Genomic DNA, 12,621 nt, shown 5'->3' on the forward strand with positions numbered 1-12,621 from the left:
GGTCATGTATGGATGTGAGAGTTGGACTGTGAAGAAGGCTGAGCGCTGAAGAATTGATGCTTTTGAACTGTGGTGTTGGAGAAGACTCTTGAGAGTCCCTTGGACTGCAAGGAGATCCAACCACTCCATTCTAAAGGAGATCATCCCTGGAATTTCTTTGGAAGGAATGATGCTAAAGCTGAAACTCCAGTACTCTGGCCACCTCATGCGAAGAGTTGACTCATTGGAAAAGACTCTGATGCTGGGAGGGATTGGGGGCAGGAGGAGAAGAGGACAACAGAGGATGAGATGGGTGGATGGCATCACTGACTCGATGGCTGTGAGTCTGAGTGAACTCTGGGAGTTGGTGATGGACAGGGAGGCCTGACGTGCTGCAGTTCATGGGGTCACAAAGAGTCAGACACGATTGAGCGACTGAACTGAAGTGACTGAACTGAAGGTAGTATAATATCTATTTTTAGTTTTTTAAGGAACCTCCATGCTGTTCTCCATAGTGGCTGTAAATTTACATTCTTACCCACCGTGGAGGAGGGTTCCTTTTTTTCCATTCCTTTCCAGCATCTATTATTTATAGACTTTTTGGTGAGATTCATTCTGACCAGAGTGAGGTGATACCTCATTGTAGTGTTGATTTGCTTTTCTCTAATAATTAGTGAAGTTGGCCTGTTGGCCATCTGTATAATTTCTTTGGAGAAGTGTCTATTTAGGTCTTCTGTTTATTTTTGTTGTTGTTGTTTGCTTTTTTACATATTGAACTGTATGAGCTGTTTGTATATTTTAGAAATTAATTTGGAAATTAATCCTTTGTTGGTTGCGTGGCTTGCAAATATTTTCTCCTGTTCTGAGGTTATCTTTTCCTTTGCTGTGCAAAGCCTTTAATTCAGTCCCATTTGTTTATTTTTGTTTTTATATTTTGTTTTTATTTCCACTGTTGCAGTTTATGTCAAAGAGGGTTAATGGGAATTTAACTTATTCCCCTTCTGTGATTACTGAAATGTTTTGACTTATTCTTGCTATCTTATGTTTGCTTTTTACCATGATTTTTCATGTTAAATTTCTTCTCTTTCACCATTTGTTGGATTAATCATTCTCTTAAAGTTTCGTTTTCTTTTTCATCAAGTGTTTTAGGGGCCGTACATCCAATTTCTACCTTCCCTCCTGAGACAATTTTGTAGTCTTGTTTCTTTTTGTGCTGTAGTTTGAATACCATCTGTGCGTGTGTGCATGCTCACTCTCTCAGTAGTGTCTGACTCTTTGCAACCCCATAGACTGTAGCCCAGCGGGCTCTTCTGTCCACCGGATTTCCCAGGCAAGTGTGTTACCATTTCCTCCTTCAGGGGATCTTCCTGACCAGGGTTTGAAACCAAGTCTTCTGTGTCTCCTGCACTGGCAGGTGGATTCTTTACTACTGAGCCACCTGGGAAGGCCCTTGAATACCTTCTACTTACCTTAAAGTTTGTTTTCATGTTCACATTAAAAATCCTTTCTTTTGCATCATCTAATCTGTTGTCAGACTCCTAAAATTTTTTTCAGGTATAACATTTTTCAGGTTTAAGACTTCCATTTGGCTCTCTTTTTACAGTTTCTGTATCATTCCTAAAAAGTTGTCCCTAGTAGGGACTTCCCTTCTGGTCCAGTGGCTAGGACTCCCCACTCCCAGCACAGGGAACTGGGGTTCAATCTCTGATCAGGGAACTAAATCCCACATGTGGTAAGTTAAGAGTTTGCATCACACAACTAAAGATCCCAAGGGCCTCAGCTAAGACCTGGCCCAGCCAAATAAATAAATGTTAGAAAAAGTCAACCCTAAATCTTCACCCATTATATCCATCGTTTCCTGTCAAATCTTTAACACGTATAATAATTATTTTCACATCTTCACTAAGTCTGGCACATGGCTTTTCTGTGGGCCTTCTTCTATGGACTGCTTTTTCTCTTGATTATGGGATGCACTCTCCTGCTTCTTTGCAGGCCTCATAAATTCTGATGTACCCTGAACATTATGGGTGAGGCACTATAGTACAGTGGTTTCTGTCATCTTCCTCTGAAAGGTGATGAACTTTGTTCTAGAAAGCAGTTCAATTACTGGCAGATAAGCTTTGATCCCATGGCAGCTTAGTTCTCTGCTTTGTTCAGGTAGGTTTACTTCAGTTTTGCCCTCAGTCTGGGATGTGGGCTTCACTTCTAAAACATCACCCTTCTGGGGTTTTAGTAGAAAGTCTGAGAGGTTTACCAAGCACCTCGAACTTGAGTGGACTTAAATTCCAAACTCTGTGTATGCAGTTGGGCAGCTGCTGAAATCTCAGCTCCATCCTTTGCCCCTCCAGGTGTCACTTTCAGCCAGGCTCCTTGGAGGCATGACCCATACACATACTGTACTTGAGCCAGCCAAGGACTGAAGAGGTGTTTGTACACAGATTTTGGGCATTCCTCCTTTTGGGATCTGCCCTCCCTCAATTCCCAGCTACTCTGGCAGACCTGAAACCCAACTTCTATCTTTTCAGCCCTGTAAGACGGCCAGCCAAGCAAGAGATGTGGGTTCGATCCCTGAACTGGAAAGATCCTGGAGAAGGAAATAGCCACCCACTCCAGTATTTTTGCCTGGGAAATGCCATGGACAGAGGAGCTTGGTGGGCTACAGTCCATGAGCTCACAAAAGTGTCAGGCACGATTTAGCAACTAAACAACAAGATGGCCACTTTCTGTTTGAGTTCTGTTTCTTGTGTGCAGAGAAAATTAAGAACTCTCAGGGGAAAGCTGGCTACTCATGGATCACCCCTGGATTCCTTCCTTGTAGGGCACTGGTTGCTTTCTAGCACCTTCACATAGTTGTTGTTTATATTTTTCCTGAGTTTATAATTGTCACAAGTAGGCTGGGTGAATCTGACACAAGCTTCTGTGCTATTATCTGAAGTGAAACTTATCCTGTAGATTTTGAAAAAAACATTATTTATTTGACTGCACTGGGTCTTAGTTGTGGCATGCGGGCTCTAGCTCCCTGACCAGGGATTGAACCCAGGCCCCCTGTGTTAGGAGCACAGAGTCTTGGCCACTGGACCACCAGATTTTTAATATACACTGTGTGTGCTCTGTTGCTCAGTCATGTCTGATTCTTTGTGGCCCCATGGACTATAGCCCATTGCATGCTCAGTTGCTTCAGTCATGTCCAACTCTTTGCCACACTATGAACCACAGTTTGCCAGGCTCCTCTGTCCATGGGATTCTCCAGGCAAGAATACTGGAGTGGGTTGCCTGCCCTCCTCCAGGGGGTCTTCCCCCACTAGGTGATCGAAATTCACATCTCTTACCTCTCCTGCACTGGCAGGCAGGTTCTTTACCACTAGCGCAACCTGGGAAGCCCATAGCCCATTAGGCTCCTCTGTCCATGGAATTCTCCAGGCAATACAGAAGTGGGTTGCCATTTCCTTCTTCAGGGATATTCCTGGTCCAGGGGTCAAACCCATGTCTCCAGGCAGATTTTTTACCACTGAGCCACCAGGGAAGCCCCATGTATACTAACAATATTAAAAATATCCAGAATTAATCAATTCTATCCTCTTCTCCAAAAAGACAAAAATGTGCATTTGATTTCACTTCCTCCATCATTCTCCTTTTCCCTGAATTAATCTGGGATCTTAGTTTTCTGTTATTATTAATTTTTTAACTATGCAACGAAATGTGTAGAAATTATTTAAATTTCACTAGAAGTTATAATGGCTGTCCTATTTGCCTCTGGCCCATTGGATAACACAGTTTCCTCCTTCTTGGATTCTCTCTTTCTTGCTCTGTTTCACCTTGAGGAATTCCTTCAGAGAGCAAATCGGAGAGTTACAGATGTCCTGAGGTTTATATGCCCTAAATACTCCATGTGGCCTTTCACCGGAATGCTGATTTGGCTGGGAAAAAGACTCTGGGATCAAAGTCATTTTTTCTTAGATTCTTGATATTGATATTGCTCCATTTTCTTCCAACATCCTGTGTTGCTGGGCCTCATATAATTCCTAACTCTTTGTAGATAAGTGTCTCCTTGTTTTCCTTTGGAAAGGATTTCCCCCTCCTTTCTTCGTATTCTGAAGTTTTGGGAAAGGTGTCTGGGAGTGTCTTATTTCCAGGTAAGTCATTTGTCACCTGAGGGTCCTTCCCATGTGAAGACCTGTATCTTTTCTTCAGATCTGGGAAATTCTCTTCTATTATGATTTTTTAAAAATATTTATTTATTTGTCTATCTTAGCTGCAGCACACAGGATCTTCCACTGTGGCATGTGGGCTCAGTACCCCTACACATGTTCAGCCACCTGATGCAAAGATTGGACTCATTGGAAAAGACCCTGATGCTGGGAAAGATTGAAGGCAGGAGGAGAAGGGGATGACAGAGGATGAGATGGTTGGATGGTATCATTGACTCAATGGACATGAATTTGAACAAACTCTTGATAGTGAAGGACAGGGAAGCCTGGTGTGCCGCAGTCCATGGGGTTGCAAAGAGTTAGCGACTTAGCGACACAACTTAGCGACTGAACAACAACAAGGCTTGGGGGATCTTGTTCCCCAACCAGGGACTGAACACTTGTCCCCTGCATTGCAAGGCAGATTCTTAACCACTGTGCCACTAGAGAAATCCCTGTTAAGTTTTAACAGTATTTCTTTCATGCCATTCTTCATTCCTGCCTCCTCAGATTCTACCTGTGTCTTTACTTTTCTTCCCCTTTTCTGTTCCTTGGATCTTTTTTCCCCATATGTGCTTAGTCACTCAGTCGTGTCCAACTCTTTGCGACCCCATGGACTGCAGCCCATCAGGCTCCTCTGTCTACGGGGATTCTCCAGGCAAGAATATTGGACTGGGTTGCCATGCCCTCCTCCAGGGGATCTGCCCAACCCAGGGATCAAACCCAGGCCTCCCACTTTGCAGACAGATTCTTTTACCAACTGAGCCACCACGGAAGCCCAAGAATACTGGAGTGGGTAGCCTATCCCTTCTCCAGAGGATCTTCCTGACCCAGGAATCAAACCAGGTCTTTTGCACTGCAGGCGGATTCTTTACCAGCTGAGCTACCAGGGAAGCCCTTTTTCTTTTTTTTTTTAATGCCTTGTTTTTGAGTCATGTAATACTGTGTCTAATCTCTGAGGATTATTTTCATGTGTTTGCTTTGTGAAATGTTTGCACGAGTGTTGGTCTCTGTTTATAGAGTTTTGTGCTCTTCTTGATATTAATTTTTTCCCAAAGGCTCAATGATTTTTCATTTTATGCTCATGTTTGCGTTTGAAAACTCCCCTTCTTCTGTCGGTGGATCCAGGCTCAGATCTCATGTCCTAGGAAGAGGAACGGTCCGTGCTTCTGGACAGGGTGTGTGCAGTGGGGACGGGTCCTTTTCATCAGGTAGGGCTTTCCACCCCACCTGGAGACTTCCTTGTCACCTGGGGCCTGTCTCTTGGACACCAGCACTCTAGCCTGGAGGCAGACACTCACTGGCACGGCTGAGCGGGTTGGGGGTGGGAGCGGCTGGCCAGCAGATCCTCTGCAAGTGGTTCCGCAGATAATCACCCTGACAACTGCCCCAGGGCTGCTTCCTGTTCTGTGCCCATAAACACAGAACTTTCGCAGAACTCTTGGAACGGCTTTCACAGAAGTCATTGCCTGCGAATATTTTAGCCTTCCTTTCCCTTTGATCCGATTGCTCCGTCAGACCACACCTATCTGCTCTGAGTCTTTCATGAATTCCTGAAACAGTCTGCGCTGCCAGAGAGATGTTTTTGGCTTTTATTCTTCATTTCGGGAGATTTCAGGAGATGTTTAGCAGGGAGGCAGGAGGGCTATACGTGTTAGGCCGTGGATGGACTCCCCACAGCCCTGCTGTGTTACATCCCTAGCTGTGAACTACAAGAGGGGCTCTGACAACTGCCAAGACCATGTGCCACGGTTGCAGAAACCTGTGCACTTAGAACCCGTGCTCTGCACCAAAAGAAGCCACCTTGACGAGAAGCCTGTGTACCGCAGCTAGAGAGTAGCCCCCACTCTCCACAATGAGGGAAAGCCCGTGCGTAGCAGTGAAGACCCAGAGCATCCCAGAAATAAACGGAGGCAGTTAAAAAAAGGGGGGGGGGGTGCTCTGCACCACTCCAAATAAGCTCCAACTTTAGGAAAAAGACCTTTCAACAGTAACCAGAAAAGGAGTTGAAAGCATAAATTAGACTACAAAATTTTAGAAGGAAACCTTTGTGTGCAATTCCCACCTAGAACCAGTTATGGGGAAGTGAGGTGATCAATAATTCCAGAAAAGTATAAATGGGCTCTTCTAAGTCAGCCACAACTTGTGTCAGTACACACTGATGCATAAATAACACAGCAAGGTTTTATATGCAACTCAGGGCGTGGCACTTCTGTATGATTCAGAAAGAATAATATGAGTTTGCATAGCTGGAAATGAGCATTGGGTGGGGATTAAGCAAGGACAGAATTATAATGCACACTGGGTGGGATGATGTGTGTGCGTGTTGTCACTCGGTCACGTCCGACTCTTTGTGACCCCATGGACTGTAGCCTGCCAGTCTCCTCTGTCCATGAAATTCTCCAGGCAAGAATACTGGAGTAGGTTGCCATTCCCTCCTCCAGGGGATCTTCCCACCCCAGGGATTGAACCTGGGTCTCTTGCATTGTAGCCAGATTCTTTATCATCTGAGCCACCAGGGTAGGAATAGAACACCCCTTTTTGCCTATAAGGCTGTTCAGAGAAAGCTCTGTATCCAGAAAACTGTCTTGTTAGGATTACTGAATACATAAAATCATTAAGAATAGGATTTGAGAAAAAAAAATAGACACAAATAGATGTCTACAGATTGATCAAAACTTCAAATAAGCAGATGATACCATTCTAATGGCAGAAAGTGAGGAGGAACTAAAGGGCCTCTTGATGAAGGTGAAAGAGGAGAGTGAAAAAGCTGAGTTGAAATTGAGCATTCAAAAAACTAAGATCTTGGCATCAGGTCCCATCACTTCACAGCGACTAGAAAGGGAAAAGGTGGAAGCAGAGACAGATTTTGTTTTCTTGGGCTCTCAAATCACTGCAGATGGTGATTGCAGCTTTGAAATTAAAAGGTGCTTGCTCCTTGGAAGAAAAGCTATAGCAAACTTAGAGTAGAGACATCTCTTTGCCGACGAAAGTCCATCTAGTCAAAGCTATGGTTTTTTCCAATAGTCATGTATGGATGTGAGAGTTGGACCCTAAAGAAAGCCGAGTGCTAAAGAACTGATGCTTTTGAATTGTGGTGCTGGAGAAGACTCTTGAGAGTCTCTTGGACTGCAAGGAGATCAAACCAGTCAATCCTAAAGGAAATCAACCTTAAATCGTCATTGGAAGGGCTGATGCTGAAGCTGAAGCTCTAATACTTTGACCACCTAATGCGAAGAGCCAACTCATTGGAAAAGACCCTGATGCTGGGCAAGAATGAAGGCAAAAGGAAAAGAGGGTGGCAGAAGATGTGATTAGATAGCATCACCGACTCAATGGACATAAATTTGAGCAAACTCCGAGAGATAGTGAGGGATAGGGAAGCCTGGCATGCTGTAGTCCATAGGGTCACAAACGGTCGGAGACTGAACAATAGCCGGATACTCCAAGATTTAGAGGAAAATATTTAAAATGAGGATTTCATGGACTTTCTTGGTGGTCCAGTGGCTGAGACTCTGTGCTCCCAACGCAGGGGGCCTGGGTTTGATCCCTGATCAAGGAACTAGATGCCACAAGAGTTCACATGCTGCAGCTGAAGACTGAAGATCCCATGTGTCGTGGCTAAGACCGGTGAAGTCAAATAAATGAAACAAATATTTTTAAAAAATAATAAAATGGGGATTTCAGTTTGATAAATCAATTTCTTTATAAGATCCTTATCAATGACCAGATAAGTGGCTATTTGCTTAATCCCATTAAAGTGTGTGGTTTCTTGCAGAAGGAACAATCGAACTGATTCAGCATCCAGTGAGCCTGGAAGAAAAAAAAAAAAAAACAAACCTATAGCTTTGAAAACAAAAACAAAAACAGATTTCTGGCTGCTCTCCTCAAAATCCTCCCACACAGCTGACTGACGACAGGATCAACACCTGTTGTGTTACCCCCTCCCACGGCTCAGCTTTCTTTCCTGAATAAGCTGCTGACCGGCATGTGCCAGTTGAGATTTTGGTCTCAGTGACAGTGACTTGGTTGCTTGGCTCCAACAGGTGTCTTTTCCTCTTATATGTTCTATTTTTTAAAATATGTATTTATATATTTGGCCATGCCAGGTCTTAGTTGTGGCCTGTGGGATCTAGTTCCCTGACCAAGGATTGAACCCAGGCCGCTGCATTGGGAGCGCTGATTCTTAGACTCTGGACCACGAGGGAAGTCCCCAAGTGTCTTTTCTTTCGAAGAAGATGGCTTGGTTGTAAAGTGGATGCTGATGTCTTCACAGAAGATTTCAGGGTGCCTTGTGAAGACCCTGGGAAACAGAAGTTTCTAACTGTTGGCTGTCAATATGGTCAAGGAGCTGTAGGAAGAGGGTCCACCAGTCAAAGTGGCTTCCCACGATCTGCCTCGTGGGCCACAGCTTCATTGTATGGGGGAAAATCCAGCTGCTTGGGGGCCTGATGTTGTGTTTTTTTGCATTGGTTCTGCTGCGATGCTCAGGAGTTTTCTGCTATGCAAGTTGGAGATCTGGAGGAGATGGAAAGTTGAGCTGAAAGTCTGCAAAGGTAGAGCTTGGTCGGAACCTTGATGGGAGGATACAATGGTGGCAATGCTTGGAGAAGAGCCGCCTGGTTAAATGAACTCTTGTTGTCTTTGGAAGGCAGTTGTTATAATTTATATTGAAATGACGCACGGAGCTCAGAGGAGCCTCGCCCACCGGCTGCGAGGGCAGTGAGAACTGTTCCCGCAATCTCTTCACAGTTCTGGGATCATGTGAGCTGGGCCACCTGGGCTCCTGTGAGCCCCAGACGTGTAATTAGAGGCTCCTGGGCCGGGACGATGCGTGGACAAGTCTTATCATGCATCTGGGCTGCTGTGGGTGCGCTGAGCTGGGCTCCCAGGCTTCCCTGTGCCTTGGGATCCTGCATTGGCTTCTGCTTAGCCAGGAACTGTGATTGGTTACTATCAATAGACATAAAGCTGTGTATAGGACACCAGTACCTGCAGGAACCCCAGCACAGCCAGGGAAACCAGCAAAATAAGCTTCCTGCGCACTAAGCTGGGGACTGCTCCGGGCTCAGCCAGACAGACGGACTCATCCTGCCTTACACAAGAGGGGAGGGGACAGAAGTCACACAGTCCCCGGAGGAGGCACTGGGCTCATCCCTCATGACTGTGATCTTTGAAGAAGCACACCAGAAGCATGTGATGAAGATGTTTATTTGACGTGGATCCACAGTGATTGCCAAGGAATGAAGCTTGCCTTTCTGCATCAGGGCAAAAAGTCAAGATGATGAATGTTCCTACATTCCCAGGGATTGGTCCCTTGATTATAACCAGTTGGTTCCCCCCTTGCCGGCTTCTACTTTGGTTGGGGGAAGGGGAAAGGTAGGCTTATCTGCCATCAGGAATGCTGTTTTAGAGGACTTGCTACAGGTGAGCTCGCTTGGGGTTCCTGGCTGTTTTATGAGATCACGAGGTGAAGGACGACGGCATAGGGGAGGCACGTGTAAGCCTAGTGGCCTGCCAGCAGCTCTCTTTCTAGGCAGAGAAAACCTTCCCAACCAGCTCCACCCACCAGGTGGCCATGGGCTGAGGAACAAAGGGCTGTCAAGGGCTGCTCTGATGTGAAAGCACTTCTGCAAGTGTGGGGAAACATGCACGGTGTACGTAGGTTTGCCACTGAATTCTGGGCATATCATGTGAGAGCCGAGGTGCGCTTGTTTAAACATGCTCTAGTCACAGTTCTGGGTGGCTGAGGGAGAAGTACCTTGAAATTTGATACATGCAAGTGAAAAAGCAAGCATGAAAATTCACACCCTCAGATTGCATTACGCATGCTTGAGTTACATTATTTCACTCAGTTTTTTTTTTTTTTTCATTCCCTGAGCTCTTTTTTTAAAAAAAATAATTTATTCATTTGGGTCTTCGTTGCTGCGCAAGGGCTTTCACTAGTTAAGTGAGCAGGTGCGACTCTCTACATGTTCGAGGCTTCTCCTTGTGGAGCACAGGCCCTAGAGCATGTGGGCTCAGCAGTTGTGGCGCACAGGCTTCGTTGCCCCAAGGCATATAGGATCTTCCCAGACCACGGCTGGCACCCGTGTCTCCTGCATCGGCAGGCAGACTCTTAACTACTGGACCACCAGGGAAGCCCCTCACTTAGTCCTGATAAAAGGAGAGGCAGCCAACTTTGAATGGACTTGAACCGTCTATCCCGTTCTCACTTCTACTTTTTCCAAATAAAACTCCAAAACTTCTCTTAAAGGGTGTAAGGTTTGAATGTGGAGAGGAGAAGGGTCAGAACATTTGTCAAATGGCCTAGTCTGCAAAGCAAACAAGTCCCTCAGTGTGTTTTTGTTTGACCCAAACTTACTTTCTTAAGAACAAGAATTCAAACACCGACACCTCAAGGTTTAGGACTGGTTTAGAAATTCAGTGTGCCTCCTGGCTTGTCTCAGGTTCAGATTCAAAGATATGGAACATTAAGTCTCTGTCTATTTTGAAGGCCTTTAAAGGAAAAATCATTCATGAATCCTCAAAGTCTGAAGTAATATCTTTACTCGAGTTAATGAAAATTAATCTTGCAGAAAATCTTGGCAGATCAAAATGAACATGAGTCAGTTCTATCTTCTCAACTACCATTACCAAAATGTAGAAATTTTTACAAGGTAACATAGTTTTAAAGCTTTATTAGCTTTTCACAAAATGGCTAACAGAATGACGGAACGAATTTCTAAGTTAATTTTTAAAAGTAGGACCTAAGTCTATTTTGATGTAACTATTGCTAAATAAAATATTGTATTATGCATGTTGTTACAATGTAGTCAGCTTCCTGGGGTTATTTTTGGCCATACCCCGGAACTCCCCAACCAAGAATTGAACCCATGCCTCTTGCCATGGAAGTGTCTTAGCCACTGGACCACCAGAAGTCCTCACTTTCCTGGTTTTGATAATGGATGATGATTATATCTTATTGTTGGGGGAAATGGGTAATGGGTCCAGGGGACCTCTCTGTACTGATTTTGAAACTTTAGAATCTATAATTAATCTCAAAATGAAAGTTAAAAAAAAAAAGAAAGAAAGAAAAGCTATATATGAAATAACCAGGAGCTTATTTTTGAGAAAAAGTCTCCATGTACCCTAAAATAATAGATTATGTGATCAAATTAAGAACTAAATTACTGGGACTGCTCTGGCAGTCCTGTAGTTAAGATTCCTTACTTCCACTGTAGAGGGCATGGGTTTGATCTCTGGTCTGGGAAATAAGATCTCGTAGGCCTAGAAGTGTAGCCGAAAAAGGGGAGAAATGAAATAGAGAACAGCATAATAAATATCTTGATTCTTGAACTAGTGGGCGGATGTAGTTCTCTTTTCTGTGAACTGCTCTAGAAAAATATACAGCTTTCTTGTTTTGACTCAGGGCCCTAGCATTGAAGAAACATCCTCTTAATCTTTTCATGACATACTTAAGACAGCCCTTGAGACCTAAGGAAAAATAAGCAACATATAAACCAGGTTAAACTTCATTAGAATGTGGAATTTGGTGAGATTGGCAATGCATATTTGATTGTTGCAGCCAGAGAGACTTTGAATTTAATTTCAGATTTGGAGTTGACTTACAAAAGAGTCCTCTTGAACTTAGCTGTCTACCATGAAACAATCCCTAATAAAAATAGGGCTGGGCCCTGCTCTGCCATGGTCTCCCATGGATGGGGAATAGAGATTGTGGGAGGCTGAGAGGCACCTGCATTTCCTGACTTAAAGCCAGAGCTTTGTTACTGGGTATGACCTCTCTTTAAGAGAGACCTCAACAGTGCGTTCAGTGGCTGCTAAGAGTGGCCATTTCCTTGACATAATGGCCTTATCAACACTAAGAGAGTAGGCCCAGGGCTGTCGTAGGCCAGGGAAGTGCTTAGCATTCCCTCTGCTCTGTGTGCTGGCTGAGGACTGAGTTGGCAAATGGATAACATTCTGGTTGCTAGTGGCAATGGCCAAGAAGAAATAGGAAAAGATAATATTTTTGCAGGACTTCCCTGGGAGTTCAGTGGTTAAGAATCCGCCTTCTAATGCAGGGACACAGGTTAGATCCCTGGTTGAGGAACTAAGATCTCACATGTCCCAGGGCAGCTGAGCCTGTGGGCTGCAACTAATGAAGTCTGCACACCACAATGAAGACCCAACGCAGCCTGTCCCCTACCAATATATATATATATATATATATATATACACACACATATATAATTGCAAAATCAAGGAAAAACTCAAAGGTGAAGAGGGAAGCAAATACACAATGAATTAAGGATTGTCTTGACCACAGCGGACTTCCCATGTGGCTTACAGTAAAGAATCTGCCTGCCAACAAAGGAGACATGCACTCCATCCCTGGGTTGGGAAGATTCCCTGGAGAAAAAAATGGCTACCCACTCCAGTATTCTTGCTTGGAGAATCCCATGGACAGAGGAGC

The sequence above is a fragment of the Oryx dammah genome, unplaced genomic scaffold, assembly GCF_014754425.2.
Source record: "Oryx dammah isolate SB20612 unplaced genomic scaffold, SCBI_Odam_1.1 HiC_scaffold_21, whole genome shotgun sequence".
NCBI classification, from domain to species: domain Eukaryota; kingdom Metazoa; phylum Chordata; class Mammalia; order Artiodactyla; family Bovidae; genus Oryx; species Oryx dammah.